Consider the following 14,345-nt stretch of genomic DNA (forward strand, 5'->3'; position numbering starts at 1 on the left):
TACAATCCTAATTACTTTAAACTAAATCATTGTTAATAACAATTTTCGCAATAATACCAAATTACTTTACTTCCACCTTACATTTAGAACAATGCATAAAAATAATATCCTCAAATAATTAAAAATACTAACTTACCTAATCTTCTTCAGAATCTTGCTTACATGGTGGATACACTTTTATTATGTATTCAATAAAATTATTGAACGACTTTTCCTGCGAATTTTTCCTCCGCTAAATAAAAAGCAAAATTCTCTTTATCACAATGCCTCGGAATGTCGCTTTTTATAGCACTCCACGTGCCCTCTATTGTATTGGTATGTGCACCTGTTTCCGGATCTTTAAAATAATAATTGTGGTTCACAGCAAGATGTTTAAAACCTTCATCTTCCAAACATTCATACGATTTTTCACTTTAGACAGCGCCATACAATTCCAAATTTATTCAACCCTACTTCACACAACACACTATGAAGCTTAATACAAAATAATATACAGCTACAGATATTTTTCCAAATTCCCCCCTTTTCCGATTAAAGAACCGTAATTCGTCCATTAATATCACATGACATATCCCATGATCTGTCATTTCCCTCACACAAAATAATGCGTAATCAGAACTGAGTACTGCTCACATTATTACCAAAGTCCCAGGTAGTAACCTTTATCGCCTCCAAAATGTCGCTAAACTACCAGTTACCATATTCTAAAGATCAGCCGTAAGTTCTTGCACAGCCATCTCATAATCATGATATTCAGCCAATGTTTATTACGTTCATTATCAGAACAAAATGTTTCCTTACAATCAGGAATAACACATGGCTTAGAATTATTATACAGATCTTTTTATGATGAAAAAGGTTACTGCGGCTTTTACAATCTCTCTCACACCGGTCACAAATATATGCCTTTGGAATACATTTAGCTGATGGTGCTTTGCAACATTTTTTATGATTGGAAAATGATTGTCTAGTGGAGTACGACTTCATGCAAACTTCACACACTCTGGGATATTTCATTTCTACAATACCTTTACAGTTACGTTTATGATTAGATAAGGACTGTTTAGAAGAAAAAAGTTTCTTACATTTAGGGCAAATCTTAGATTTTCCATTAGAAGCACAATTTTCTTTATCATAATTACTCACGAGTTCAATTTTATTGTTATTTTCAGAGTTATTTGGACTCTTAGCACCCACAAACTTAATGTTTGAACATTCATTATCATCTTCAAAAAGTGAAATGGTTGAAAAACAGCCGACAGATCGAAGATCAACAACTGTAAGATCTGATGAGATGAAAGAAGCCAAGTCTGAAACAGGAGAACTAGAATAGGTGAGAACATGAAAAGCAGAACCTAAATAACCAGAAGATTCAGAATTGAGCACAGAAGCAACAGAAAATTGAGGAACAGATGCAATGGCATCAACATTATTTGGACCAATGTTAACAGCACTTTCAAGAAATGGAAAATCTGATAAAGCAGATGAAATGGAATTAATTGCAAGCTCAGAAGCAACTGTAACAGGATACAAAGAACCAGAAAGCTGAGAAACAGATACACTTGGATCAGCAGAAAAAGATGGAGTACTGGAATTCTGAGAAACTGGTGCAGTGATGTCAAGAATACTCGAAACAGTGTTGGCTATAGGCTCAAGAACTGGAAAATCCGATAACAAGAAACCACTGGGATGATTATCCAAAGACATGTTGGTAGAACCATATTTTAAAACATCTGAATAAAGAGGTTTAGAAAGAACATCAGGAGAATCCAACAATACTGAAATACTGGGATGGTTATCCAAATCAGTCAAAACACCTGGTAATGTTAAAGCATTAGGACCACTATCCAATGTAGTGCAGACATGCGAAACCCGTTTTAAAACACTTGAATAAAGTGGTTTCGAAGGAACACTTGAAGGAGCACACAAAACTGAAACACTAGAATCTGATAAGCCTAAAGTATCAGGATGACTATCCAAAGTGCTGCAAACAGAAGAAACCCGTTTCAAAACACTTGAATAAAGAGGTTTACTTGAAGTATCTGAAAAGACAGAAGCACGAGGATAATTATCCAAAATCGTGATAGGTACAGAAGGATGTTTTCCTGAAACAGTGGATAAAGCTGGAAACTCAATAGCAGATACAGAGGAAAAAGATGTAGCACTTACCTTTGGAAGGGATTTCACACTCAAAACGCTCTTTATGTCCTTCACAAAAATTCTCCCAAGCTGTGCATTACCCTTACGGTTCAGATGCAATCCGTCTCTTGACAGACAAGTACTCCAATAGTACTCACCAGATCTGCAAAAGGAAAAAGCTTCTCGGCCTTTGAATGCTTCGAAAAGATTAGTGTTTATCCGAGCTAATTTTCTGTTCAGCTTCTTTAAACTGTACGGGTTGAAACCATTCTCGAATAAATTTCGTTCACGCGGGTGGATACCTGAAAAGAGAATGATCTTCGGGTTTAAACGCTCAATAACCTTATACAGACAATCATATTTATGATGAATATCATCCAAAGTGTCACAAGAGTTATTGGTACCACTAGCGTCTACATCCCAAAACGGCAGCCTATGAAACAGGCGATTCTATTATTTTCATCAGGGAGTACCTAAGTTAGAATGGTTTTTTTGAGGAACGCCAACGGCTGTGCGCGATGTTTGTTTACATTAGGAAGTTCAGAAAATTGCAAAGGTGGATTGCCTTAGTTTCTGCGGTTACTTTCAGGGAAATATTAAACAGTTTTTTTGGTTTGCTGATAGATGGCAAATAGATAATTTATCTTTATAAATCCGCGTTTATCTACTTAAACTTCAGAAGATTTAAGATGAAGTGAATATATTTAACACAACAGAATGCTAGAGCTACTAGAGATACAGGCTGACTCGTCAGCCATTTTGAATCTAAGCTTTAGGGTTGCAATTTAGGTGTGGAGCGGCAACTTTGGCTCTTTAGCGCTGTCCGCTAAAATTTAACATTCTAGAGAATCCGAATTTCAGCTTTTTTCTGCACTCCTATAAAGATGTGTGGCTTTTTCCCCTTCTTTTGTCTGCAGTACAGATTCTTTCTCGTATTTTTTTTTTTTTTTTTTAAATTGCCAAATTTCTCGTATGATTCAAGTTATTTTAAAAGTTTCTAAAACATTTTCACATATCATATTTCAAATTTGTATTTTTAGTTAAAAATGCTTTCTTTTTGAATTCCTTTATTGAATTTTCAATTTTTTCTTTTAAATACACGCATAATGTTATTTATCTCAAAATGTATTTTTTGACAAGAGCTTTCCCTCAACCACATTCTTAATATGGTTGAGGGAAATCCCTCAACCTCCATTAATTTAGGATAAGGTTTAATCTTTAATTTTTGTTTTTTATTTTTAATATGTTATTTGAATTTTGCCCACATGGAATCAAACGTCTATTACTGTAGCAAATTTGTTAAAAATGTTATTTTGTGTGTGTTTCCAGAAAAAGCTGCTAAACACTTTATGATTTTAAATACTGATTCAAGATATACACCTTTAAATTATAATGCTTTTAGAATGAAGTGCAGAATGCTATAAAAATTACTTCAATGCTCAGATGACTGTGGGATTCATAGATTTAATAGAGTAAAAAATTCCATTTAATTTTTTTTTTTCTTTATTTAGCTATAAACAATATTAAAATAATACACACACAAATAAATAAAAATAAAAATAATACCTTTACATACAGAATTTACAGATAATATTTACTTATAAGTTTATTTGTTGTTGATGGTTACTTTTTATTATACTTGGAAAATTATACTTACATACATATGCTCTTAATATTACACATATCTGAATATTTAAATGATAATTCCATAACATAATAAGATTCAATCTATATCACAGCAAAGACAATACTTAAATCACAGTTCTTTTTATTAATTAATTTGCATAAGTAAAAACATAAAAATATTATTTAGCTTCAAATCTATAAAATAAGTCCTCTAGTAACAAACATATGACAAACACATATAGTGAAAATAAAGATAAATAAATAAAAATGTTTTGCTTTTTGGTCTAATGTAGTGCAATTCAGTCTATTATATTCAAATTTTATTAAAACATACTGCAGTAATTGAATTTTTTCCATTATACATCAAACAGCTTTATATAGAATGATATTATATTAGTTTTACTTTTAAAACTAATATAATATAATTAATTCACATTTATATGCGGAGATGTTTGAATAAATGCAAAAAACCATCTGAATAAATTTTAGCCAACACTATTCACATAGTATTCTTGTTTTCAAGGTATATCATTTTTATTTTGTTCTTTTTCCATTAAAGGAGCTAACCTAAGACCACAAAGGTTCGATAATATTCAGGTCTGGTGACTGTGGTGGCCAGGGGAGATGGGACAACTCATCCTCGTGCTCAGAAAACCAGTCCTGGACAATGTGAGCTGTGTGAACAGGGGCTTTGTCGTCTTGGAAGACACCATCACCATCGGGGAACAAAGTTTGTACCATGGGATGAACTTGATCGGCCAAAATGTTCACATAAGTCTTGGCAGTCATGTGCCCTGACACAGTTCATTTGGGGCTAGCAGAGAACCATGATATGGCTGCCCAAACCAGAACAGAACCCCCGCCATGTTTCACTCTTGGCAACAAACAGTCTGTATTATAGGCTTGAGATGGCGTTCTCCAGACGTAAACTCGGCTAGAAGTGGGAAACAATGTGAAAGAAGACTCGTCAGACCATATTACTCGCTTCCACTGCTCTATAGTCCAGGCTTTATGACTTAAACACCACCTTTTCCTGTTACGGGCATTAGCGTCACTGATGAGTGGCTTCTCAATTGCAGCACAGCCAGCAATTCCCTGTTTATGAAGCTCCCTTCTAATTGTTTTGGTACTCACAGGGTTCGGTAACACAACATTCATTTCAGCAGTAACTTTTGCAGCTGTGCTCTTCTTATTTTTCGTCACAATTGCCCTTAATGATCGTCTGTCACGATCACTCAGGACACACTTTCGTCCGCCCTGTGATTTAGCAGATGATGTTTTTCCGCTTTTCAAATATTCTGAATAAATCTTCGATACAGTACCTCTTGAAACACTAAACACCTCGGCTACCTTGCTTACGGAAGCACCTACCATACGTGCTCCAACAATTTGCCCACGTTCGAAGTCTGTTAACTCTGACATAATGCAATGACAACCTCACATAACAGTACTCTGACAACAACTGAACTGTTTAGCACATTTACGAAGTTGTATAGGTGGCGTCAGTAGTCAAAAACGCCAGCGCCACCTACATTTCATTAAAATCAATCTTTCTTTTCAAACATGCATTTCACAAGGTGTTTCCATATTTTTGTCCATCCACTGTATCTCATTGATATATTATAAATATAGCTTAAACATGTTTTATGTGCATACCCAAAGGGGGTGGGAAGTAAACCTTGATTCAAAATCTGTTTTAAAGCAATAAGTAAATAAATAAAATACACTGGTTCTATTAGAATGTCAAAAAATACTGTTATGTATTCTATAAACAAATCCAAATTATCACATCATACTATATAACCCTGGTACAAAAGAAGAGATGTCTGATTAGGAACATACTCTATTTATTTGGTAAAAAAGAAGAGTAAAACATATGCAACATCCCATTATGAAAAATCCTGCAAGCCATTACAATGCTATAAGACATTGATTAGTAAGGTAAACATCAGTTGATCATTCTTTCACAACAGCAATAAATGTTTCATTTAAAATTCCTAATAACATGCCAAAACAGATTCACAATTGATGCCTCATTTAAGGTCACACAAAAGTAAATCCGATTTAGCTGACTATGAGATCTTCTATTGTAGAGGACTTTCTAAGGAGAACTGGCTTGTATTCACATTACACATGGGGAAAAACCACAAAAAAACCAATCATGCAGCCAGCCTGTTCGGAAATAGAACAGAAGATGGAACTCCCAGCATTCAGTAACTTTAACCATTCAGCTGTTGGTGGGCCTAATTATTATTCGAAGAGACAAACAGCAATTTTTCAGTGACAACTACTCTACTTTTTTACAGACAGAATTGAACAGCAAAAACTTCTTAAACTCTTGATTAGATTCTAGTTTACTTTCTTCCTTTTAAAAGCAGGAGATGCAAAACTTTGCCGCTGCTGCCTTTTATTTTGAAGAAGCTTCTTGAGACCAATTCCACGGGCAGTCAAATAATATTTTATTATCTTTGTTTTGGTATTGCAACAGGAGGGAATATTTACCTCGCCTGCTTTCTTACAAATCATATTAACAAATTCCACATCCACAGTTACATTTCCATGTATTATTTCGTCTCGAAAATTTTGAATTATTTTTTCACACAGAAGGCACAATTTAAAAATTTCTGGAGAAGGACATTTAAGCCCACCTAAATTTGCAAAATTAATTATGTACTGCTTATTTTCATCAATGGAAGGAGTATTTTGCTCACAAACTAAGAGAAACTGTGAGCATGAATTACAAGCATTTTTCAAAACAGAATATATTGCAGCTCCTGCAATATAACAGACGTTATTTTCCTCACTAAGGGTGAGATTCTGTAGAGATACATCAGAAACTTCTGGTATGGTAACAGGCTCTAAAGCTTTTTTCTCCTTCAGAAATTCAAATTCATCTTTCGCATAGTTTAATAAGTAAATATCTGAATCAGTAGCATAACTGGAGTTCTTAATGTCAGATATAAACTGAGATAAACAGATAAGCTTTAATGCTTTCACAGCTTGCAAAGCACTTGGCCTCAAACCAGCTTTTCTGCGTATCTGAGAAAATACATTTTCTAGAGCATCTTGTGTCAATCTGCTCGTCAAAATAAACTGAAAATCATTCAGAAAACATGCCTCTGCTAACTGTATGGCTGATAAAGCAGAAAGAATCAAACCAGTATGTAATGGTTTCCACCCTTTACCAATTTCTATAAGCTGTATAACATTAATAAATTAAAAAAGTAACTCAATTTTTTTGCTTTTATTTGTCACAGAAATTGAGTTCTTTCTACATCTAGAGGATAGCATTTGAAACCACTGACATATAAATCTTATCCACCATGCTGTTGTAAGAGCATTAGGGCTTATCTCTTTTAAAGCTACTGCTTTCTCCAATCCCACAGCTGTTTTAATTGGAAAAAACCTCACAGCAGAAGCAACATTCATTTTATCAAAATGTGAGGGGAAGAGGTCTTCTTTGCTGAGATGATGCATAGTTCTCAAACCACAATTTTGGTTTGTTTCAGTAATCCAGATATCTTTTATAAATCCTGCAGATACATGCAAAGTAACCAAATTTTCTTTATTATTGGAAACATAACTGGGCAGTTTTATACTATGATTAAGAGTTGCAGACCACAGATTTTTTAAAAGATGTGGCACATCTGCAAATACATAAATAATTTTGCCCTTAATTTCAGTAGTGAAATTATTTGTTTGGCTTCGAGAAACAGATATTCCCAAAGAATTCCACAGGCTTCTATTTACTGTTGCCATATCACTAACAATACCAACAACATTAAATCCAACAGAATTGACAGCTTCGATAACATTGACAACAAGTTGTTTGAGCTGGCATCCTGTTACATGTCCAGTTATCTCATGGGCAACCACTTGCTTCCATTTCAGCTTCAAACCTCTTAGTAAAATAACTAAATAGTGATTTCCTGCACCCTTTTGATTTCCTAATGTACATTTACCAATAAATTTACGTTTTGAAATATCAAAATCAGGATTGCCAGAAATCTCCATTTCATCCAATGATAAAATACAGTCTTTATCACTAGCATTCATTTTTTCTCCTTTAATTTTCAAAGGTTCAATCATCTCACTGATGACTCCAAAATTCATTTCAAGACCTTGAAGTCTTTTATTTAAAGTGCTGTATGAAGGCACGGAAAACCTATTCTGTGCAAGTAATTATAACCATGCTTGCCCAAGGCAAATCTAACTTTGAGGCCTTTTATTATTCCCTCATTAGACCATTTTGCAATGCTTCTACGAGGAATTTTCAACATTGCTATTTGTTCATCTGAAAGAAATGTTTTCACTCCTTTCAGCAATTCCTCATGCTGTACTTGAAGGTCATGAAGTTGAATTTCAGTGCTATGCCATTTTTTTAAAACATTAATTTCATTTTTTTTGGTTGCTGTAAGTTCTTTCAGTAATATTTTGTTCTGGCATTGCAGAAGCGAGATCAATTCAGTCTGCTGTTTTATAAAATTCCTTAAAAGAACATCCTGGAATAAAGAAAAAATCTATATGAATAATCATCAAAGAAGGGGGGGAACACAACAAACAAACAAAAAAGATCTGAAAGGTTTCAGATTTTAAATTACACCCAAAGGGCCCTTTTTTTAACATTTTGTGTTTTACCTTTATTTATTAAATATCAAGTTTTTCACACTTAAACTATAAAATTCAGTTCAACAGCAATATTGCAAGATAATTTTAAAATGAACATATCTTCAGAATTCCCGATTCATTGTCTCACACGCTGGAGATAAAAGTGTCTTTTCTGTACAACATTGCCATTGCTCGCTTTGAAATCCTCAAGTTTGTTAATCAAAAATTCGTTAAAGTTTTACAACATATAAAATATATATTAAAACAAATTCCGAATTTCAAATTCGGTCTTCCAGATGTCCATATTCACAGTAGAATTAAGTCATTCAAAATTTGATGGCTCTAGGTACCATTGTTTTATCAGAATGCAAAAAACATACATGCATTTATGCAGATTCTTCACTATATAATTTCTTTAAATATAGTACAGGGTGATAATATTTGGTGGCAACAATTTGAAAAGTGATGCAGCCGTTTATAGTGTTTCAATACAAAACGAAAACAATAGTCCTTCAGGGACAAAGCCCCTTTGGATTAAATGTCAAACTTAAACAGATAATAAATCCACAAAATAAAAATGCAAGTTCCAGGTCTCTTTTCCTATACTGTGGTGGGTTTTTAAATTTGACTCTATTGTTTTCAGCATTTTCTAGATTATTTTTGTTTTATTTTCTAATATTTAAAATTTATTTCACTTAAAAATAGATTTTTAAAATTTATTTCCAGCTTTTCAAGGGATCGATTATCTCCATAATCATGAGCAATTTAATAACACAAATTATCAACTTATATCACAGCCTTCACAAATGCTGATGAAATTAATTAAAATTAATTACAATTTGGTTGCAAGATGAATCTAAAGGTTGTTTTTGCAAACAAAACTGAAATTTACATAGAGAATTTGCAACTATTGATGAAATTAATTACATTCCTTTTACCAAAAAATTACTTTATAGAACATTTTAAATGCATATAAGGAAGTAATTTAATTATACATTAGTTATCAACTTACATCAGAGCCTTCACAAATAGATGGTATTTCATTGCAAAATGAGGCTAAAGGCTGTTCTTGCAAACAAACCTGAAATGTACACAAAGAATTTGTAAATGCTGATGAAATTAATTACATTCCTTTTACCCCCCCCCCAAAAAAAGTTAATAGAAACGTTTTCTATAAGCAAGCAATTTAATAATACACTAATTATCTTACATGAGATCCTTCACAAATAGATGGCATTTTATCACAAGATGAAGTTGAAGCTTGTTCTTGCAAACAAACCTGAAATATATATATAAGAAATTTAGAAATACAGATAATATAAACTACATTCATTTTAAGAAATAATTATTTTACATAACATTTTATAATTCATAAATAGATAATAAATTGTTAACACTCAAAATTCAAAAATAATTCCATAGCACAACAACCAGATATAGTACAGCTGTTTAGCAACCATAAGACAAACAATTTCATATTTCAGAAATCGTATAAAAATTCATTAATATATGTAAAACATATGACATTTAATAGCTGCTCAAATGAAAACATAGAATAGATTCTTTACTAGCAGCTGTTATTTAATCAGAAGGTAATGCTAAATGTTGTTGCAAACACACCTGAGATGTACTGTAATGTACACATTTGCAACCACTGGTGAAATGAAATAAAGTGCATGATTATGAAGATGGAAACATTTAAAAAAACATAGTACAGTTTACGAATAGATGTTAAAAAATATTAAAATTTTTTAGAAGTGCAAAATGGCAATTTACATCAGATACTTCGGCAGCAAAATTTATTTCTCCAAAATATGAAGCTGAAGGTTGTGGCAAATGAACCTAAAAGAAATTATAGTATATGAAATATGTGGAAGTGAAAGAAATTATAAACTCTGATCGGATAAAAATAAATACAAATAATCATTACCATTTTCAAAGTAACTCAACTTATAAAAAAGCATAAATACATTGGACTGTTCATAGCATTCATACTTCTTAAACATAAGTAAATATTACGTTAGTATATTTTTTAATTTTAGAAACAGTGTTAATACTTTTTAGAAAAAGTTTATAATACTAAATATTTAATAACTGTTCAAATGAAGACTTACAACAGATGGTTCAGCAACAGAAATCGCTTCAGTTGATAACGGTAAACCGTGCAGCAAGCCACCCTGAAGATGCAAAAATTATGAAACACATATAAGTAAGGATACCTGAAAATGCTGATAAATAAAATATACTTAATGTAATTTTAATAATAAATAATATAAATAATCCTAATAAGTTTTGTAAATCTTTAAACAAAAAATAACAACATTCAGACAAGACATATAAGACATTAAAATATACATTTAAATCAATGTATTATAACTATATTATTGTATTACTCAAGATTAAAGTTATTAATTTCAATATTATTTCTTTTACTTACTCCATACATATTTCTCTCTATTTATCTGGAATTTAAAATTAAGCAAAAAAGCAACTTTAGTTTAATACAAATTTTGATTTAAACTCTTTTGACTTTGAAGGCAATCAGATACCGGTTTCTTTCTTTTAGAAGCAAATTTGAAGAAACCAGACCCATGTATGACCGTCCTCGAAAAACTACAAAAACTTTATCCAAAAACTACATCAAATTGAGGTTTTATGCTTAATTTTCAATATATGATTATAATAAAGTACATACTTAATTATATATATAACAACAGCAAAATTTTAATTTTTTAATCTAATCTTAGGGACTGTAATTACAGCTTTATCACATAATGCCTTAATTTCAATATTTTGATTCTTTTATAAAGCAATTTAGTCCATTTGTAATAAAAACATATTTTTTTATGAAAAACCATAAAAATAAAAAACACATACATTACAAAAATTGGATGTAAATGAACGGTGCTTTGGTAAACCAATGCCTTTTAGACGCTGTGGGGTCAACAGTTGTGGGGGATTAGGCACAGTGAAAAGAGTTGGCACAGCATTGGGCTTGAGTTTTTTATGCCCATCTTGCCTAGAGCATTCAAATTGATTTTCTTCAAAATGTACCTGCATATTTAACAAAAGCATGCATGAAATTTAACATTAAAATCAAAAGCACTAGTATTAAATTACAGTTACATATATTATAATAATTTAAGAATGTAATTTTCTGATAAATTTAAATTTTTTTATGAAAATAGAACAAAATTTTTAAAAAGTAATCATGTTTGTAAAACTACTTAAAACATATTTCCTGCTTACACACTAAAAATAAATTTAAAGTACCTATAGTTAAAAATACAACATTAAGATTTACTACTACAATAAAGGATAATAATGGGATCAAAACGATTCATCGAATATTTAAATTAATATTTAACTTCTTAAAAATGTCTAAAAATACAGAATATATTTATCTTACTATAAAGAAAAAACAAAATCATTTATTATTTGGATCATACCATCCAGTTTTTAACATTGGCGCCAACTATCCGATTTGGCGACAATACATCAGAATCAAAACATAGAATGCTACTTTAAATCACCAATCGTACAGTAAAATTAAAGAAAAGAAAAAGGCACATCACATTTCTAACTGAGCACAAAGTTTACATGAAATGTATGATACAAATTTTACAAACGGTATAAACTTTTCACGATAACAAAAGAAACAACGATATTTTACTGCACAAACACATACACATTCCGCAGTTGATTTTGTACTTATAAAATCAGTTGATTGTCAATAAGTGACAGTTAAATGAAAATAAATATTTTAAAGTACCAAGAAGAGTAATTTTTCTAACATTCTATGGAAAAATACGAAGCTGAACTTACCTCACAAAGATACGCTCCTGGGCCCGGGATCCATTGATCTCGACGAGAATTAACTATCCATTTTCTTCGTCTTTCTTCATTTCTAGGGAAACGAAACATCCTAAAGTTATTTTTAGACTGATTCGAACAATTTGGTGCAACACAACCACCCATTTTTCTGAAAATTAGGTCGAAATCGATCCACAAATATGTCAAGAAATCAGTGCTAATCCAATAGCGAATACCAACAAGTTAGCTTCAAAATGGATGATGATTCAGCTCCCCTTTATAGTAGCCTTACAGAATGCAAGCTTAAGACTTGTAAATCTTTTAAAAAACAATACATCGATAATTAAAAATATTATTTATAGTTCATTATTAAAAACTTTTTATAAATGCATAGTTATCATATAATTAACAATTCATCCATGCGTTATCTCATTATTTATTATAATTAAAAGAGAAGATATTTTTTACAGTAATGTTTAAAAATTTGCTGTTGTCTTTTAAAAGATTTACAAGTCTTAAGATTGTGTTCTGTTGTGTTAAATATATTCGCTTCATCTTAAATCTTCTGAAGTTTAAATAGATAAACAAGAATTATAAAGGTAATTTGTCTATTTGCCCTCTATCAGCAAACCGAAAAAACTGTCTAATATTTCCCTGTAAGTAACCGTAGAAACTAAGGCAATCCAACTTAGCAATTTTTTGAACTTCCAAATGTAAGCAAACATATAGTCCACTGCCAGGGGGGCCCAAGAGCGATGCGCAGTGCAGGGAGAAAGTTAAGCCACATACGCATGACGTCATGTGGGTGACAGCGTTAGTTCTTGGCGTTTGTTTACTTTCGTTGCATTAACAGTTTGATTTGATTTGTGTTGTTAATTTGCTATTATACCTAGGCGGAAGTGGCAAATTGTGCTATAGCGTTGTGTCAGAATTATATACGTTAATACGTTTTTTAGCGGAAAACACTCTTTACAACCAGATAAAATAACTATTTTTTTAATGAAGTTATGTAGTTTTCATACATAACTGTGATGTAATTTTACATTTATTTTTCATTTTACTCCTATTTTACATTTAAATTGAAAAATTTTTCATTTTAAATCATTTTTTTATCATAATCTTCATTTTGTGTATGAGACTTACATCGTAGTGAGATATTTAAACTCAGTGTCATGTTTACCAATACTGAGTACCTGAATGATTAGTTAATAAATTCGCGTATCCAACTTCATTCACATGTTTTGGTTACTTTCTTTACATCCCAAACGTAATTCTATGTATTGAAGCAGCGTCTGGGTTAAGCTTTGCGAACTAATTAAACTGATACATGCCTCACCGTGACGAAAGAACAATTTCTCGACCACACTATGATGCAAACATCGAATGAGTGAGTGACATATTTCCTTCAGTGTTCTTTAACTGATGCATACAGGTATGTGTGATGTAATTTAATTGATATAACTTACACATACTTGAACCTGAACGAAAACAAATCCGTGTATAATGCTACAATACAAATAGCGAAAGAGTAAGTAAGATATTCTGTTCAGTGTTATTTAACTGCTGCATATGTTTTAATTTTGATTCTCTATAACTTGTTTTTAATTATAAGAGAAAGAAAAATAATTCAATATTGAACGCATATTTCGAGTATAACAAAAGTATTTTAAGAAACAACCTGATAAAAATTCATTAATAATTAAAAATATTTAATTTATGTACAGGCTGAATTGAAATTAAGATGTGGTGGTGTATTTAATTATGGCAAAGCACACTAGGGCTATCTGCGTTGTGATGCCTTCGTGGAGGACTTTCTCAGGGAAACTGGCTCGTATACACGTTACACATGAGGAAAACCACGAAAACACCCATGCAGCCAGCCCGTTCGCGAAATTCGAACCGAACTACCAGTGTTCAGCGACTTTACCGCTCGGCCGCTGGTGGGCCGAAACTAAGATGTAGGGCAAGTTTATTATTATTATTATTGTGCGTATATGTGTAAGAAAATGTATTTTAATTGTTCCATTTTTAATGTATGGAAGGAAGAACAGGATGCCAATATCGAAGATTATTTACTGTAGCAAATAATCACGTCAAGATAAATGTTATATAGAAATCTTGGGAGTGAAGGGATTATAAGAGTACTTTTAGATTATACT

The 14,345-nt window shown here is 31.8% G+C and overlaps 1 pseudogene across 1 annotated transcript; it reads right to left on the reverse strand.

Moving 5' to 3' along the window:
• Nucleotides 1–7,456: 7,456 nt before the first annotated feature.
• Nucleotides 7,457–12,488, reverse strand: LOC146999307 (uncharacterized; annotated as a pseudogene). The gene is made up of 6 exons (XR_015041748.1): nt 12,178–12,488; nt 11,245–11,454; nt 10,488–10,550; nt 9,386–9,442; nt 7,516–8,267; nt 7,457–7,468 (listed from the first exon to the last, which is right to left on the reverse strand). The product of XR_015041748.1 is annotated as an uncharacterized LOC146999307 (transcript).
• Between the last annotated feature and the right edge of the window lie 1,857 nt (nt 12,489–14,345).

The sequence above is a fragment of the Stegodyphus dumicola genome, chromosome 1, assembly GCF_044657685.1.
Source record: "Stegodyphus dumicola isolate Sdum_Otavi_A_Nest chromosome 1, ASM4465768v1".
NCBI lineage: Eukaryota > Metazoa > Arthropoda > Arachnida > Araneae > Eresidae > Stegodyphus > Stegodyphus dumicola.